The sequence below is a fragment of the Orcinus orca genome, chromosome 2 (genome assembly GCF_937001465.1).
Source record: "Orcinus orca chromosome 2, mOrcOrc1.1, whole genome shotgun sequence".
In the NCBI taxonomy this organism is placed as follows: domain Eukaryota; kingdom Metazoa; phylum Chordata; class Mammalia; order Artiodactyla; family Delphinidae; genus Orcinus; species Orcinus orca.
In genome coordinates, this window is record NC_064560.1 from 126,788,053 (window position 1) to 126,806,977 (window position 18,925).

At 43.9% G+C, this 18,925-nt stretch overlaps 1 protein-coding gene across 1 annotated transcript in view; it reads right to left on the reverse strand.

Annotated features, from left to right (window-relative positions):
* Positions 1-2,336: 2,336 nt before the first annotated feature.
* Positions 2,337-18,925, reverse strand: part of DAD1 (defender against cell death 1) — a 55,552-nt gene continuing 38,963 nt past the window's right edge. The window contains exon 3 of the mRNA XM_033411624.2: positions 2,337-2,869. The gene's annotated coding sequence lies outside the window, so the exon portion shown is untranslated. The remainder of the gene's footprint in view (positions 2,870-18,925) is intronic.

Genomic DNA, 18,925 nt, shown 5'->3' on the forward strand with positions numbered 1-18,925 from the left:
TGATCAATACGTGAATGTGTACAAATAAATCATTAAGGCATTCAACCCGGGGCCAAAAGACGATGGATCTTGCTCAGCCACTCACCAACCATGCGTCCATGGGAAGCTCTCTAAGCCCCAGTTCATCTATGACATGGAGATTATGATTCCAGCTCTGTCTAGCTCAAAGGATTTTGTAAGACTCACATGAGATAATGTATGTGAAATCTCTTTGAAAAGTATGGGCAGTCAGGTGATTCGTGATTTTTTTGAGAGTCAGATTTTATGAAAAATTCCATTTGAGGGTAAACTTGAGGATGAAAAAGCTTCATGGATCTTGGCTATGGCAGAGAAACAGTTGAATTTGGATATAAGGTGAACCTTTCTAGTTATGAGAAAACAGAACGTGAGAATTGGTGACTAAGACTGTCCCTGGAGATCATCAAAACCTGAGATCACTTGGGAGAGAAATGCTTGAGGTTGTGAGCTTGTAGGAAATGGTTTCGGAGGTTTCCTACCATTCCAAAGAATGTATGAGTTTAAGACTTTTCTTGAGTTTACCTAAATATGTGCTTGGTGCTGACCTGGGTTTCAACCAAGTGAGAGAACCTGGGAGAATTCCTGTGCTTGAAAATGAAGCTCACTTTGGTTTTTGTGGTGGAATAGATCCCTGTGGGGTTTTCAAGCAACCTGAAGCTGGTTTTTGGAAGGGGGACCACGTTAAAGGTGAATCTTAGTAAGTATTGCCATGAAATTTGAATTCAGTTAGTTACTGAGACATGTAACAGGCTTTTTTGTTCATTTAAGTGGACTGCCAAATGTCCTTGGTTTATTCAGGTTTAGTGGGGAGCAGAGCTCTCCCTGTATCCTCCCCATCATAAATGTAAGAGCTCATTTTGCTGGGCAATGGATTGCATTGCTTGCCAACTTAATAGGGAAACAGGATGGAAGAAGTCTCCCCATCTCAGTGGCCAGCTCCATCAGAAAAGCCATCAGAAAAACACTCTTAGATGCTAACACCTTCTCTTCCAGTTGGCCTCCTCTTACAACCTGGATGCCTCAACGGCCAGTGCCACAGTTTCCAATTACCCAGATAACATCCCAAAGTCACTTTGGAAGAACCTCTGTCTCATTTTGTCTTTCCTAACCAGGAATTTACATGGTAGAACTAGATCTAGTACTTCAACAGAGAGAAGGCATGATCTAAGCGTCCATGGCCGTCCTTGACACTGTGTGATTCGGAGCCAGGCTTTGATCTTTCAGGCCCTCTATTGGCTTATCTGTAAATAGAGGTGATGATTCATTCCTCCACGCTTGGATCTCACTTCAGATAATATCACCTCCTCAGAGAGACCCTTCTTGCCCAACCATTCTAACAAGCCACCAAACACAGCCTGATTTAAACACAGCCTGTTATCCAGCCTGATTTATTCCTGCACTTTCATCACTTGATATTGTATTATCTATGGATTTGTTTCTGTGTGCCTCCCAATAGACTATAAGTGCCACGAGGACTGGGACAGCGTCCTAGCAGCTTTCTGCTCTATCCCAGCGCCTAGCACAGTGCCTTACACATGGAGGTGTTCAGTGAATAGTTATTGAGTAAGTGGAGGACACACCCCCATCTACCCTCTCCTTCTCACAAAGTAACAGAGCTTTACTGTTGCATTCCCAAACACTGAGAGCTCACTGAGTTAGTTCCTTGCCAAAGGCAAGGACAGAATACAAGTGTCCATTGTTTGTAGTTATATACACATTGGAGGCAGTGAACAGGTAATCAGGGTATTTGCAGGGCCTCGTTTCACTGTGCCTACCAGACAGGAAATGTGTTGGTCTTTGGGAAAGGAACCACCGTATCAGTATGTTCCAGTAAGTACCTGGTTATTATTGATCATAATGCCTGAACTTATCCTGCAGACTTACATTGCACACATGATTAAATGTCTCCTTATTCTTTAACTCAAGGAGTACTGGGGTTTAGTGATGAAAGCCATCAAAACAAAATGAAAAAAACAGATGCTGTCCCTCGTGTCTAATACTCCAACCATACCCCTGTCCCACCCCATGCTCACAAATTTTTTAATACACACTAAACTGATAAAAGAAAGAAAGATTACCTACAGGGATAGGAGCAATTTTCTAACCACTGGTAAAATGAGCTCGTGTACAGGAATTGATTCCTAAGTAAAAAATGGGAATCAAAGCTGATATGCTTTGGCTGGTAAAACAAGATGACTTGGTGAAATTTTTGAAGGAAATGTGTCAGAGTTGTCTAAAGACCATCAGCTGGACTCTTCTCAGGCTTTCCCCTCCTTCCATTCTATTGTGCTCTGAAAAGAGGCTTTCAGAGGCTTAACTCCATGGCTTAGTCTTTTATTTCAATAATAGAAAAAGGGGGAAATCCCAGCCAGAGTTCCCAGGAAGGAGGATAGATACATGCTAATCACATTAATCTATTATCAAGGTAGCTCAGGAATTCTTGTCAGGCAGCACGGTGCTGTGATTTCTAATACATTCATCTATGGGACTGGGACAGGATTATCAATAAAACCCAGTAAGTAGACAATATGTCACTAAAGTAGGAGGCTTAATGTGGTGACTGAGACCTATTGAACTTACTGCAGTATTTGTAGGGCCCAGATATCAAGAAATGCATGGTTTATGTGGATTTAAGTGCATTCTGAAATAGAAAGAAATGTTAAAGTAATGGCACAGAGGCCAGAAAGATCTAACTGTGGAGGAAAAATAGTAGTGTCGATGAACCAGAAATAACAGACTGAAACAGCTCAGTCAGAGAGTGGATCATAATGAAAAAGGCAAAGTTTGCCTGAACACTGCTTGTCCTTCTAATCCTGGCTTGATCGGTGCATCTGAACCACAATTTCTTCACCTGAAAAATGAAAATATTTCATCTCACCTCATAAGTTTTTTTAAAGATAAAATAAGCTAATGGATATGAAAGTATTTTAGAAACTAGTAAATGCTATACACCTATAAAATATCATGATTATTTGTTTTCAGAACAAAAAGAAAAAGCTAGGACAGCTAGTATAATTCTTTCAACATGAAGAGAATATGTAGATTCTTAGTAGAAGAGCTATTTTCGTGTGGATCTGTAGCCATAGGCATGGGTAAAAACCACTCTCTCTTCTACTGACGTACGGAGACTCACATGTCACCCACATGAGAATGGCAGAAAGGAAACCATTCTGTAAAGGCCTGAAATGCAGTGTGAATTCTGGGGGTAACCTAAAGGTTACCTTTGGAACTGGAACAACGCTTCAAGTCACCCCAAGTAAGTCTAAATTCCTAAGCACTTCTCCTTACTTGTGTTGTTGCCTCTCAGATTGTGACATTTGGAGCACATAACGGGGATGTAATAGGCCTTTTATGGCCATTTTCAGAAGATTTAAATAAAGATATTATAGAAAGATCCCTCATCCAACCCTTAACATTATAATAGTTTTATTCCATCCAAGTTGTGTTCTTTCTTAATAGAAAAGAAAGCCAAGATACTACCCATGAGGCCAATTGAAAACAGTAAATTTGCAGAGCATAAGAACCAAAGAGAAGGCAAGTAGTGTTTTTTACCAGACCTGAAGCAGAGCTGGTGCCCTTTAATCAGGACGCCTGGCTTTGGGGACAGAATAGGACTCGAGTAAGTAACCAGGCTACCACTAGGCCTAAGTCTGCAAAATAAGTTGACTGTAGGAGCAGGAAGCTGTCACTCAATGAAGTTAAAACTAGGAGAGACACTATGGCAGAAATCTAAAAATTGATAAGTGTGATGGAGACAAAAGGACTAGATACATCTGCGGGATGCACAGAGTTGAAAATCACAACTTTGGTGGTGACAGACCCAGAGCAATGAGGAGAGAGAGGCTTCATTTTAAGTGTTGCACAATAAATGCCCATATTTGAGTTGAATGGCCTGTGTGTTATGTGGAATGTAAAAAGAAAGTTAAGATGTGGTCCCCTTCATAGGCGAAAGGGCTGTATCTCTCAGTCTTGGGTATGCGAAGGGTGTGTGGGCTTGTGGGTGTTTTTGGCTGACTAAGAAACACTGTGGGAAGGGTGGAGGCTATACGTGGATCTTTGGGAGCGGGACAAGACTGCTGGTCAGGGCTGGTGAGTAGAGTATCAAGGGAACAACCGGAAGATTGATGAAAATGTTTTCATGTTTCAGGAAATGATTGTGTGATGGAGGATACGCTGGAGTTCAGGGCATCACTGTCACTAGAGGTCTAATGTCTGGTTCTAGCAAGAGAATTAACCCCAATACAGCTGCAATCTCAATCTCATAGGAAGGAGGAGAAGGATTCCTCACTCATAGTTCCTCCTAACATGTATCTGTCCTATGCCAAAAAGTCTCATGTCTCCAGGGTACTTGTGTAGCAGTGCTGGTTCAGTGTGCTTAACCCCACATCACCTGTTTTCCATTTGTAAAATAAGGACAATAATATCAGAGTTCATGGCACAGTTAATGGCCCAAATAAGGCAAGGTGATATATAGCGATTGTCAACCCACTTGCCATGTGTAAGTTCTCCATAAATGCTGGTCTTCTTTCCCTTCCGTAAGCGATCAGAGGTTGAAAGACCCAACACTGCAGGCCATTTTTGTATGGGGGGTTGCCATAGTGTGAACTCAGGATACGGCAAACTTACTTTTGGAAAGGGGACTATGCTTCTGGTCTCTCCAGGTAAATGTCGACCCAATCCCACTCCTGTTTTCTCATTCTCTGGTTTAAGACTTCTACATGTAATTTCTGTGTTTTACCCTTGTGGATGCATCATCCTTGTTTTATCAGTTGACCTATGAATTTAAGGTTGAGCCTTCATGGAGCACTTTGAAAAATGAAAATAACCAACAGAGAGTTGGATTAGTAGGATTAGAAGCTGAATTAGTTGAATTAGTAGAACTAATTTGCTAGGTAGAATGGAATACAGAGTAATACCCAGATAATTAAGACAAACCTGGTTTCTCCAGAAATAGCCTGGCTTCCTGTTAAAAGACTAGACTGTAGCCTCACCCCAGGCATCCCTCCCATTCCTTTTCCCCCTATATCCCCAATCTAGCTGAGGAGTCTTGGACAATCTGTGACACATACAGCTACAGAATTCTTTCATTACTGAGAAGATCTGCCTATTAAAATTGAAAGATCCTTAAGAGCAGAGGTTCCTGTTATATACCATGAAGTGTCTAATATGGTCCTTTTACAGAGTAAGTGCTTGTTTAATTGAAATCAAATACCCAGAAAAATCAAGTTTCCCGGCCAAAGGGAAGAAGTGAATATAGTAAAGCAACACAGTACATTCAGTGTGTGGTGGAGAAGGAAAAATACTAGATTGAGAATCAAATAGACCCATGTTTTTGTCTCTGCTACCAACTAGCAGTGTAACTTGGAGCAGATCCCTTGCCTCTAGGCCTCAGTTTTCTCCTCTGTGAAAGGCGAAGTAGGTCTGGTTGATGACCCCTCTGCCCTCCTGGCACCAGCAGCCTATGAATTTATTCCATTTGGGGTGGGGGGAGCTTTTTTCTCATATGAATAAGTCAAATAGCTATATTAAATCTTAAGTATTTTCTAACTCATCAGGGTAAGTCAGGAAAAGGTGTGAAGTGACAGAGGGAGTTTACTGTGAGGCATGGGACACTGTGGGACTCATGGGGAGAAGCAAACAAACTCACCTTTGGGAAAGGCACCTGGCTAAAAGTGGAGCTGAGTAAGTGTGCAATTCTAAGGGAACTACAAAATGTATTCCAGTGACAGTGAATGGGAGAAAAGGAGATGTTATTTTTGTCATTTGTAATATGACAAAAATTATTTATTTATAATTAACCATAATCTTATTTATAATTTGGAACTATATATATTTGGAATATATTCCAATTATTAATATATATAATTCCAAATATATATTTGGAATTATATAATTATAATTATAATCTTATTTATAATTAACCATAATCTAGTGCTGAAGTATTAAGAATTGTGGCACCCAGATAAATTAATGAAAATATTCAAAGACTGTCCAAGAACATTTTCTTTAAGTTAGAATTTAGCAAGCTATTAAGACTTTTCCCAAGATGTGAGGCTGACAGAAGCTCTGTCCAGTATTAGAGTTTTTAGCACTAGAATTGAGCTAAATGGAGCCAGAAAGAGGAAAAAAGCAGAAGAGCAGAAAATTGCATGGCCATGATCTAATAGAACTTTTCTACTTCCACTGCCATTGATTCTGAGACTCATTGCAGGAGACTATTCAAGGTCACTTGACCTATGCCCCAAATAAGCCCTACCAAGTTCATTCCAGACATTATGTCCCTTTGCACTAAACATTATTCAAGAAGAGTCAGTGAAGTGCAGAGAAAGGAGCCCAGGGCTTCTGGTTGCAGTCTAGAGTTCTAGATTTGACTGAGCCCCAACAGGCGGTGTGACGCTGAACAAGTCATTGCCCCTCTGTGTGCCTCAGACTCTTCCATTGTGAGATGAGAGGCTGGAAGCCCTCAGATTCTGTGATTCTTACTCCTATACCATCCTAGAGTTTATACAACCCAAGGGTGTGGACTCATGGCTGTTTCACAAACAAGTTCTATAACACTAAAAAAACCTTGTTAATCAATCATTTAACTTAACATATAAATCATAACCACCACCTCAGTTTCTATGATGTGTAGATACGATACTAGGGGCATGACAGACAGTACTGTTTATCTTCAAACAACTATGGATCAAGGAACAGTATTCCTATTTTACAGAAAAGGAAACTGAGGCTCAGAGAAGTAACTGCCCAAGATCCCAGGGTTAGTGAGTGGAATGGTCTAGATTCAAACCACGGTCTGCCTGCCTGATCTCAAAGCTTACTCTTTCTACTACATTATGTCACAGACCCTGTGCCAGGGCTTACCTAGAAATGAGAGAGGATGCCAGAGTTAGTAAGGAAATACATGGAATTTATCTTTTCCATTCTTAGATACTGCCATGACTTGAGACATGGAGCTTTGGGAAATCTTGACTTGGATGCCCCAAATCTAAAGCGTTCTCTTCCCTTTTTAATGAGGAAACAAGTAGTACAGGGGCTGCTGGGAGAATTACCCCAACAGGAGAGGAGACAGAAGAGCTGGCAGCAGCCACCTCCTTATTCTGACTCTCCCTTCCCCTCACAATTTCTTGTATTTTCCCCATGCAGACCAGTGTCCAGTGTAACCCATCTATAAGTGCCTGACTCATTTGTGAGTTATAGAAATATGCAACATTGAGTACACTTTGGACATTGCTGGATCATAGAACTTTAGCTCTGAAAGGGAAATCCAAACCTCTTTTTTTCCAGTGAAGAAATTAAGACCCAGAGAGGTTGGTTGAATTGTCCATTATCATGAAATCAGTGAGAACTAGGGCTGGGATGAAAACGTGGGGATCCTGGTCCCTGGGCCATATTCCATGACTACTGTTTGGTGAACTAACCCTTCCAGTAGGTAGGAGGTATGAGATTGTTCATGAATAGGAAGAAACCAGATGGATTTACTGGGAGAATATAAAAAATTGCTCCTTATTATGAGCACCTTCCCATAGGCTCCCTGGGCCTGCTTCACAGCTATGGTTAAAAATGGAAGGCGGCTTCCCTGGTGGCGCAGTGGTTGAGAGTCCGCCTGCCGATTCAGGGGACACAGGTTCGTGCCCCGGTCTGGGAAGATCCCACATGCCGCGGAGCGGCTGGGCCCGTGAGCCATGGCCGCTGAGCCTGTGCTCCGCAACGGGAGAGGCCACAACAGTGAGAGGCCAGCGTACCGCAAAAAAAAAAAAAAAAAAAGGGAAGGAAAAGGAAGCAGCCTATTTTGTCGCAGCACAAATCACTGTGGGAAATAGTGGAGGCTCCAAATTTGTCTTCGGGACAGGAACAAGGCTATTTGTTGAAGCAAGTAAGTTCCTTGAAATAGCCTGATTTTTATTACAGTTGAAGGATATCTGTTTTCACTGATTTTCCCCCAAGGGTTTTGTCTGCTATTTAAGTAAGAAAATAGTTTGGTGATGGTAATGTTGCATTATATGTATCCACGAGCCTCATTCATGCCAGAAACATGTAGTAAACACTTAGTAAGTGTGCATGGACATAACTACCCTAGGGCCCATCTAGAACTGAAACTCTGTAATTACATAAATGGCTTTTTCAACCTGAATATTCATGACATTTTTTATATAATCTACTGCATACAAAGCAGGATTTCCTACTGAGTTGTGACTTATTTCTTGTCATCTTCCAATGGTCTTAGAAATGAAGGTTAAAGAGTAAAATTACACGCCTCTTCCCACTTTGGCGCATGTACGCAAACTCGGGAACATGCTTAGTAACTAACTCGTGTGTGACTCAGGAATCCCCGGCTATAGTCCAGCTATAGGGCACCATTTGTATAGAGTTGGCCCAGTTATAGGGTACCATTTTGTATAGAGTTATGTCAGAGTGTGAACACAGGTTATCAGAAATTCGTATTTGGAACTGGCACCCAACTTTTGATCAGCCCAAGTAAGTCAGCTCTCCGGAAATGTGTAACCCCACCTCCAGCATTGGGTTTATATTTATATATGTAGCATTTGCTCTGGTCTATAATAGAATATTATGATGATGATGATGATGATTATTGTCACATCATCATTATTATTATTACCACTACTGTTTTGTTATTATTGATCATAACAATGCTGCTAACTCGGAATATATTTTTTCTGCCATATTATTCGTTTTACCCTTTAAGGAGAATCAATGTCAAGGTATCAGGAGACAAATGTTTGAGTTTCCTTTGCAGTCAAGTACTTGTTCATTCAGTTGCCCCCTCTCTGCTGAGGGTCCATAGGATCTTCACGATGTCGTGGTTTTTATGCTGCCTCCTGATTATCTCTTTGAGTTGCTTCCTTGGTTTTTCCCTGCCTAAGCACTTAGGTTTTGCAGCTCATATTTACCAAAAGTATACTTAGCTTTTAACCTCTCGCAAAACTGGCCTTCTTGTCCCAATAATTATGGACGGTAAAAGTCAGTTCAACTCAGTAAATGCTTATTGAGTATCATCAAGCCAGGGGCCATAGGTGGTTTAAAATGAAACAAACAAACCAAGAAAAGAAGAAGCATAAGATGTGGTTCTTGCTCTCAAGAACTTCCAGTCTTGTCAGAAAAACAAAACACTCATCTGTTAAAAGTCTAATAACAATTTATATGTGGGTGCACCAAGCAGTGTGCTGTGTGTGGTCATGTGCAGGACCTGGGACCCTACTGACTGGAGACAGGACAGCAGTGACAACGGACAGTCCATATTCCCCGGCAGAGAGCAAGCAGGATTCCACCCCTGTGTTTCCGGAAAAGGATTTAAGACTGTTATCTGCTGAGATGTTTGACTTTCTTCACAGAAAGGCCCCTTGACAGAAAGCAGCCTTGACTTAGGTGAGGATAGAAAGAGTAGAAACAGGAATGAGTCAGGCGTGAGTCACCCTGAAACCTCGCTCAGCCCCAGAGAGGATGCGGTGACTCTGAGTCACGCTGAGGCATGTTTTTAGCATGTGCCCTGGCCTGGCTTGCTGGAAATGCTCTTGCTCCTACTCTTTCTGGCAAAGTGAAAAATACATTTTTGCGTATTCCCCTAAGGCAATGGCGCCTTCGTCTCAGGCGGGGCAGCTGAGGTGGGAAAATGCAGGCTGCTGCCTGGTATCTTTCTTCTTTTTTTTTTTTAAATTTACTTACCTATTTATTTATTTATTTATTTATTTTGGCTGCATTGGGTCTTCGTTGCTGCGTATGGGCTTTCTTTAGTTGTGGCAAGCGGGGGCTACTCTTCGTTGCGGTGCGTGGGCTTCTCATTGTGGTGGCTTGTTGCAGAGCACGGGCTCTAGGCGCACGGGCTTCAGTAGTTGTGACTTGAGGGCTCTAGAGCACAGGCTCAGTAGTTGTGGCACACGGGCTTCAGTAGTTGTGGCTCGTGGGCTCTAGAGCACAGGCTCAGTAGTTGTGGCTCGCAGGCTCAGTAGTTGTGGCGCACGGGCTTCAGTAGTTGTGGCTCACAGGCTCAGTAGTTGTGGCACATGGGCTTCAGTAGTTGTGGCTCGTGGGCTCTAGAGCGCAGGCTCAGTAGTTGTGGCACCTGGGCTTAGTTGCTCCGCAGCTTCCTGGACCAGGGATCGAACCCGTGTCCCCTGCATTGGCAGGTGGATTCTTAACCACTGCGAGGGAAGTCCCACTGCCTGGTATCTTTAGAAACACGTACACCGACCCGGCCTATGTAGGAGGCAGGTTTTTCACCAAGTTTTGTAAAGGTTCTGTGTTTCCCAGAGGAGAAATAGCCAGAGGCTGTTTGTTGATGGCTGTGATGAGGAAAATGGAGGTGATGGGTAGCATCAGGGCTGAAGCTGCTACAGCCACTAGGGAATCTCCCTCCTGTGCTTAGAGCACCCATCAGAAGGAAAAGGTTAGGATCAGCCTTCCCAGGATCCCAGCTTTTAGAGCTACTGGGAAGCGTGTGTGTCTTCCATGAGAGGGTGGGCAAACCCAGGACCTTTTTGTAATGCACTTTCCCAGAGTGTGATTATGGGAACAGATTCACTTTTGGAAAGGGGACTCGAGTATTGGTCACACCAAGTAAGTGAGCCGGGATCCTCCTGGACATACGACCCCTCCCCCATCCACCGCTCTTTCTACCCCATAGGTACCGGACAACTTCTTATGTCCATGGGAGGGCAGAGGGCATGTCCTCCATCAATGCCACCCCTAACGTCCTTAGAAGCTCACTGCGTCAAACCTTCGTGTGCCCCTTGTTTCTTCCACCCTCCCTTCCTCTCAGCATCTCCACTGACAATATATTGAATAATATAAAAATCTCCTTTGCCGCCCATCCTGGGAGCACTTGTATCTAACAAAAGAGTAGCAGAGTCACACCTTGCTGTGGCCCCAGGCAAGCAGGGTGGTGCTGGAGGTACGGCTGCTGGGGAGTTGCTGCCCTGCTTCTCCACTGACAGGAGCGTGTGTTTTCTCCTGGTAGAGGAGGTGAGGTAGAGGGTAGAGGAGGTGAGGAGCTCTTCTAGTCCCCAGTCCCTGGCTCCCATCACCACCCCTCAGCTCAGGGTTCCAGGACAGCTGTGGGAGATTCCTGCAACTCTGGGGGCGTTGGCCAGTGTTTCCCCAGATTGTTGCCCCAACCAGTGGAGCAATAGGTAGAGGGAGGTCACGTGAGACTGGTTTTAGCAAAGGCCTTCCTCGCTGTGTGTATCAGGAAGAAACTATGGACTTATATTTGGAAGAGGGACCAGGCTTGTTGTTCATCCATGTGAGTATTTTAGAAACGGTCAAGGGATATTTTGTAAACAGAGGATATATGATGGAAGGATACTGCAAAAATGAGGGAGTCTGTGACTGGGCTGCTCCATCGTGAAAGAGCCCTTTGCTGTCTGGGGGTAACTTACCATTGTGTCAGGTCTAATGAAATGATTGAGGCTGTGCTGGACAAGGGTTTTGCACAGTGCGTGCAGAGGACAAACCACCAAGGTTTGAGAAAAGAGGCTTCACTCTTGGTTAGGTTTCTGAAGCAGAACTGTCTTCTTGGCAGCCAAGGGGCCATCCTGCCCTTCAACCCCATGGCTGAGAATCTCTCGCCACGCCCCTTTGGATCCATGAGATATCTGTTGCTCGTGACAGCATCCCAACCAGAATGCTGAGGCGCCCTGGGGTGCTGGAGAGGGCGATGGGGCAGGGATAGGTCTCCCTTCTCTCATGGCTACAAGAAGCCTCATCCCTTCCCTCAGTGGAAAGCATTGCTGGGAACCACCATATTATTAGCTACTATTTACTGAATGCCTGACATGTGCCAGTGACTGTACTCTGTCCTTCAAAGAATTTCTCATTCAGTGCTCACATCCATCCTAATGCTAGGTAGCTGGTATTAGGCCTATTTTACAGATGAAGAAACAGAGGCTTGGGGCAAGTAGCTTGCCCAAGATCACAGCTAGGAATAATAGGGCTAGAATTTAACTCTAATCTATTTAACTCCAAGGCCTTACTGTTAACCATGCCACCACACCGCCACCACTGTCCCTCCTGCACTCTGTGAAGGAAGACCCCAGACCTCAAAGGCTACCTGTCTGGTCCTTGGTTTGCCTATCCTGAGCCTTCTTGCCATGGTGACCATGGCAGCTTTGGTCCAGGATTTAGCGTTTCTGAAGAGATGAGTAAAGTCATTGAATTGGGTTGGTAGGATGCAGGTATGGCAGGGAGGGAAGCAGAAACCTAGAGGGACTGATTATTGAGCATAAAGTGACACAGAGAGAAATTTATCATCAAAACGATGGAACAGGGCTTCCCTGGTGGCGCAGTGGTTGAGAGTCCGCCTGCCGATGCAGGGGACGCGGGTTCGTGCCCCGGTCCGGGAAGATCCCACATGCTGCGGAGCGGCTGGGCTCGTGGGCCATGGCCGCTGAGCCTGCGCGTCTGGAGCCTGTGCTCTGCGACGGGGGAGGCCACAACAGTGAGAGGCCCGCGTACCGCAAAAAAAAAAAAAAAAAAAAACATGGAACAGGCTATTCAAAAGCTCCATTCCCAAGAGTGAAGGCTGTAAATGTGGGGCGGGAGGTGTGAAGCGCAGGCAGCCGCCCTGGGTGGCAGAGGGCAGGTATTTGTACTGCATTGTACCAGGGTGTGGACACAAGCAGCAGAACACTCACTTTCGGGAGTGGAACAAGACTCCAAGTGCATCCAAGTAAGTTCCTGACCTTAGACTTCAGCCAAAGACACAGAAAGTCCCTACTCGACTTTCTTAGATGTTGAGTCTGCACTTCCCGAGCTAATTTCTCATGATTCTTCATGAGGCTTGAATGTTTTGAAATTTGAATTCCCAGCCACTAGCTCAACAGCGGTTTATTTTCTAAAAGTAGTAATTGCCAATGGGGCCTGGCCTTTTCATCATTACAGAGGCAGACTCTTTTGCCATTTCTAGATTCCTTTGAGACAAAAGACCTTTATCAGAAATCATGACTGATTATGCCAAAAAAAATTATTTTTGTTACCATCTAGTTTTCACGGGCTGGGCCCGTGAGCCATGGCCGCTGAGCCTGTGCGTCTGGAGCCTGTGCTCCGCAACCGGAGAGGCCACAACAGTGAGAGGCCCATGTACCAAAAAAAAAAAAAAAAAAACAATACTGGGTTTAGAAAATGGACCCATACAGAATTAAAAGATAAATGAAACAGTCCTAATAAAAGAAGGTAGAGGACAGGATTGCATTTAAAATGAATTAAAATAATTAGAGGGCTTTCAGTCAACAAATATTTACCAAGCAACTATTATATTCTAAGCACTATAGAAGGAGGGAGGAGGGGAGGGAGGGAAATGCAGAGTCCCCGCCATCCAGGATCTCCCAGTGGGTAAACATCCGTATAAAGAGACAATTAAGCCCAGTGTCACCACACTGTAGTGGAAGTACACACAAGTTGCGATGGAATAGCAGAAAGGAAGGCATCCCCGACCTCCTATCCTAGCTGTCTGGTACTTTCATGCATTCTGCACTGCACCAAAAGCTCTGTGAGGTCAAGACCCTCTCTCATTCATCCTTACACCTCCACACTCCAGCACAATGCCTGATGCATAAGGCGTCACCTAAGAAATGATTGCTGAAAAAATGCCTCTAGCTGGGAGACTCAGGGAAGGCTTCAGTGGAGGGATAGTAACTGTTTAGAACATATTGGTTTAGACAGTAGCAAGTATTCTCCAACAGAGTTGTTAGATTTCAAAACTGGGAGATTACAGAATCCATCTGAACGTGCATGGGTGGCCGAAAGCCCACTTCTCTGGGGAAAACTTCCTCCATATTTATCTGTTCATTTGTGCACTTCACCAAAGCCTCTTCCCTGCCCTGGGTCAGTTCAGGCTACATTTAGAAAGCCTGAAACCTATCATATTTCTAAAGAACCAGAATACAGAGGTATACCCTGAGAGGGAAGCAGCACAAATGGGGTTTAGCAGCAAAAAGGAGAGGTCTAATGATAAATACGTGAAGTCTATGTCCCTACTTGAGTCGCCACCCAGGAAACTTTTCTCCATTTGTTCTAAGGAAACTTTTCTCCTTTAGGACCAGAACTTTCTTTGAAGTACACAGCTCTAAGGTGTGTAGGAAGGTGTGTGGAAAGAAAACCAATAAATTCACATTTGGGAAAGGCTTTAAAGTTGCTGTTGTTCCCAGTAGGTAAACCCTGCAAAGTGTTGGGGCGATGTGGTCTTGCATAATGACTGCATACGTATCTGCCCTCGAGCCATTCCTGACAGTGGCAGGAAAATTTGCTACATATGAAGCTGTTTCATAATGATTAGAAAGAAATAATCAGCATTAATGAGGCCCCTAATTGTGTCCGTAGGAGTTGGTAGGAGAACAAACAGATTCAGAAAGCTTAAGGATAAAATTAGGCTGAAATTTAGGATGCATTTTAAATTCTTTGAACTAGAAAAGGGACTTCCAGGGAATGTGTATCTAAACCTGTACATGTTCCACAGAGGTTAAGGGGTGTTTTAAGAAAAAAAATTCTTGAATCGAGTAAGTTTAAGAAGCTCTAAATTTCTTTATTGTAATACTTCTCAGAGCCTTTAAAATGCTACTGTGCACTGCTGGTCTTCAGGACTGAAATACGCTATACAGCGTTTTCCAAACTTCTTTGAGCTTAGAATCTTTTTTGCAGAGAAACTTAGGACTAGAGTTCTGTGAATTTCTCACTGAGAAGGACTTGTCTAAACTACTCTCAAACTTTGGAGGGTTTTTTTTTGTCCCCATATGAATGTCAACCCTAATCTTAGAACCCTCCAGAGAAATAGATTCTCAGGCCCCATCCATAACTCACTCCTGATTCTCACAACCTTCAGAGTTAAGCAATCCTCCTTGTGCATTGTATGTGATATCCCTATGGCAATATTAGTCTCTCTCTCTGTCTCTCCCTTCAAAGACTAATAGAACTGCTTTCTAAAAGGAGAGCTTTCATAGGCCTCCCTTCCATGAATTAAGCCCTACCCAAGGTTTTCCGTCTATTGCCGGTGCTGTGAATTTTCCCTCAAGATTCATTTCCCGGTTAATCCCTGGCTCTTCTCCAGACCCTTCCAATTGTCCTCCTTCACTTCCAGTGTGGAACCCAGAATGGGCATCCACCCTCCAGGAAGGCCTGACCTGCTCAAGGCCGGCAAGGAGGGAAAGGTCTGTGAGATTATTACACAGAAAGCTGAGGAATTAGGACTCAGTGGGCCAGAATTTTTTCTTGTGCCAGAGAAAGGGGGATTTTGGAGGAGCCTGTAAAACAGGCACAGGAGACATTTCTGCCCCAGTGAAGCTGACCCTGCCAGGGGCTAGAGTTCTTGTAAAGCACCCTCCTAGTGTGTGTTGTCTGGTGGCTACAATAAGCTGATCTTTGGAGCGGGCACCAGGCTGACCGTACACCCGTGTGAGTATGACGGTGCAAATGACCAGGGCAAAGTAACTGACAACTTGTCTATGAGAAAACCAGCAATGATTTATGGTAAACTCGAGGATATGGGAAACACTCGTTTCCATTTCTACAGACTCTTCTGGTATCTTAAAATGTTCCCATTTCTCATACTAAAGACAGAAGTGCCAAGGGCCAGTTGAGGAAATGAAAATCTGAGGAGAATAATTTACGGAAACATAAAAAGAGTTGCAGATATTCAGTGCTTTCAAGCAAAACAGGTAATGTCAGCACCAGATGATCTGAAGATTCAGGAAATTAGCTAAGTGCTCTTGGGGAAAGAGATGAGTTCACGGCAAACACAAATTCTCTTTTATTGCAGCAGGTAGCTAAATCCCGTGGATGGACTAATGAGCATGGTGTGGGGATACCTGCTCACAGAATCTTCCTCTCTGGAGCTTAGTAGAGCATTGAACCACTCCCAGGGTAAAAGTGACCCAGACCCCTATCTGAATGGCAAATATAACAAGGCATGGAGGTAGGATGGTGTGGGGCTCATAGCACAGCTTGGGAGGCTGTCAGACCTGGGGGAAAGTCTGGCTCTACCATCTCTAGCTAATTAAGTCTCCACTTTCTCAATGGCAAAATGACAATACCCACATCATAACAAGACAATACTCAGCATACAGCAAGTAATCAATAAATGGTAGCTTTACTAAATAATATTAATAATAATTATCATCATCATCAACAAGGCTTTGTTATTACTAAACCTTCATTATTGTAAAGGGAAAGGGGAATGACTTCCCTGGGAAATATGAAACCTAAGAAACAAAGACCCAGGGTGCCTTGTAGAATGGTGCCCTCCAAGTCTGGTGGGTTTTAGCAGGTTAACATCAGGAAGGTTATTGCAGAGACCTTACCCTCAGTGGGGATTCGGCAGTGGTAACAAGTTAAACTTTGGAGCAGGGACCAGACTAAGTGTCCAACCAAGTAAGTAATGAGGGGCAAGGGTGGACATTGACAACTAATTCTTCTTTGTCCAAGATGCTGAGTTGAGCCCAGGTATTATCTTCTGTAGGATCCCAAATGGTTCTTTCCACCCATCCCAGAAAATCCTCTCATCCTGCGCTCAATGCTCAGGAAATATCCTTGGGCCACAACCTGAAGAATCATGAGTTAGGTGATGGGCAAGGAGTCCTGGACCTTTCACGAGAGGATCCAGGATACTGCTGCCCTGAGCTGGGGGTTCTGCTCTACTGAATTCTTGGTTTAAGGAAACCACGACCTCCAACCGAGGGCACTACAGCAGGATGAGGCAGGAGGGGAAGGATTAAGAGACAAAGTCTCAACACAGAAGATCAGAAGGTATTACCTCAGAAGACTGTGACCCTCCGTCCCCTGTGAGAGACCAGTGTTTCTGCTACTGAAATAGGAGGTAGGGCCAGTGAGTTTCTGTAACGGTGTCACCTGCAGTGTGAATACCAGAGGAGTGACCGATAAACACACATTTGGGAAAGGAACGCAATATTTGGTGAGTCATTCTAGGTGGCACCATTTGCAACCCCATGGGCCAGTGTCACTAATCTTTTCCCTGGAGATATTAGTATTACTATGGTAAGGCTAACTGTGGGTGTTACAACTAATTGTCTTACAGAGGCCTCTGTGAACGGGAAAAGCCACACTATCGATCTTGAAAATCTGTGTTTCTCTAGGTCAAACGCATTAAAATTTTACTCTAGTCATTCAGTGGCTAATTTTAAATGCCTTCTATGTGGCCGTCAATCTATAAAATGTGAGACTGAGTATGAAGATATCTAAGATAGATGCCTGACCTGTCTCCAAATAGTATAAAAACTAGCCAAAGGGGCCAAACTATTGTAAATTTAGCAACCTGAAAAACATTTTAGTATCAACCAGCTGATGATGTCAACAGGCACAGTAGAGATACAGAGGAATGGAGTCCCAGCTGAAAAGTTGGCCTAGATGGAGAAGGTTTGATGCAGTAGAAAGGATTCGCTGAGTCTGAAGGATAGAGTAAGATCTGTCTGGGCAAAGCAAGGACAGGAGGGGACTTCCAGGCATAAGGAACACCAAGAAAGAAGGCATGATCTTGGGAGTGAACAAGGCACATGACTTTGGCCAAGTAAACACATCTAATAATGAAGTTAGATGGAGAGAAAGCCAAAGATAACTTTATAAACAATGGAGAAAAGGAATACTAGAGGCTTCAAGAGAATACAGTATTGATCACAAAACTTGGTATATAGTAAATAATAATAGATCATATATAGTACTTTTATTATTTTTTTTAAAATATATATTTCTCTGAAATGGTAAACTGAATAAATACAAATTTGCTTCAAAGCCTTTAAAAAAAAAGAGAGAGAGAGAGAGAGAATACAGACAATTAGGGCCAGGACCAGCCACTAGGAAACTGGGAATCCAATTCAGAAATGCAGACCAGAGGTGAAGGTGAGAGGGGCCAGCTCTTTCCATGGACGGCTTGTGGCCTAGACCTCCCCCTTCTTGCTCAGTGGGCTGTAAGAGCCCATCCCTCAGAGAAGGGGAAACCTAGGCTCTCTGTAATGGAGACATTCAGAGTGGTATGGAGGTATTGCCTCCCAGATGCAATGTGGTAAGGGAACCAGAGTTTCCATTACTCCCGGTAAGTCTGCGCAGGCTCACTGCTTCCTGACGCTCGCCAGAGCCTCAGTGGAACTCAGACTCAGAGTCAGTGCTGCTAACTCACATTTTGGGTTCCTGGTGCCTAAATACCAAGAACAGATTTAGTGGCAAGGGAGCTTTCGATCACTGCTGTGCCCCTGGGGATCTAATGCGCTAGAGCCTTCGGACATGTGCTTCTGCCGTTAGTTCCGAATTTAAATGAGCAGTTAGGAACTAGAATAGGTGACTTCCACACTGAAAAATGGATCCAGTCTTGCTAAGGCTACTTTCTGAGATGTCATCAGTGGTAGGAGGCGTTTATCTTGCTAAGGTGAAACAGGATGTCTCTCCTCCCAGGGCTCTGGCAGATGGACCCCTAAAGCCCTCCAAATTAACAGTGACTCATTCTTTGTTTTCAGACAAAAAGGTCGCACTAGAGGTACATGGGGCGTAAAAGTAAAAGGGGGCTTTAAAGAGTCAAGTTTAGGGATCAGTATCCAGCTTTTTTGACCAAAAGGTCTAATTAGCAGAAATTCTGCAAATCCGATAATCACTAGGCCGCTTGTTTATCCAACAATTATTTCTTGAGCCCCTAGTATATGGCAGAGACCAGGGACACAGCAGTAATCTAGGGACAGGCCTTTGCTGTCACAGAGCTTACATTCCAGGGAGCCAGTGTGAAGAGTTTGGTGTAGCTGTACTCATATAGGGCACATAAAGGATTTGAGAGAGGAAATTCAAGCTCTCCAGATCACGGCAGCCCCTCAGTGTCATGCCAGGAAGTGTGGGCATCATCCTATAGGCAATAGGGAGGCTCTGAATTATTTTGAACAAAAAGTGACCCGATCAGCTCCAC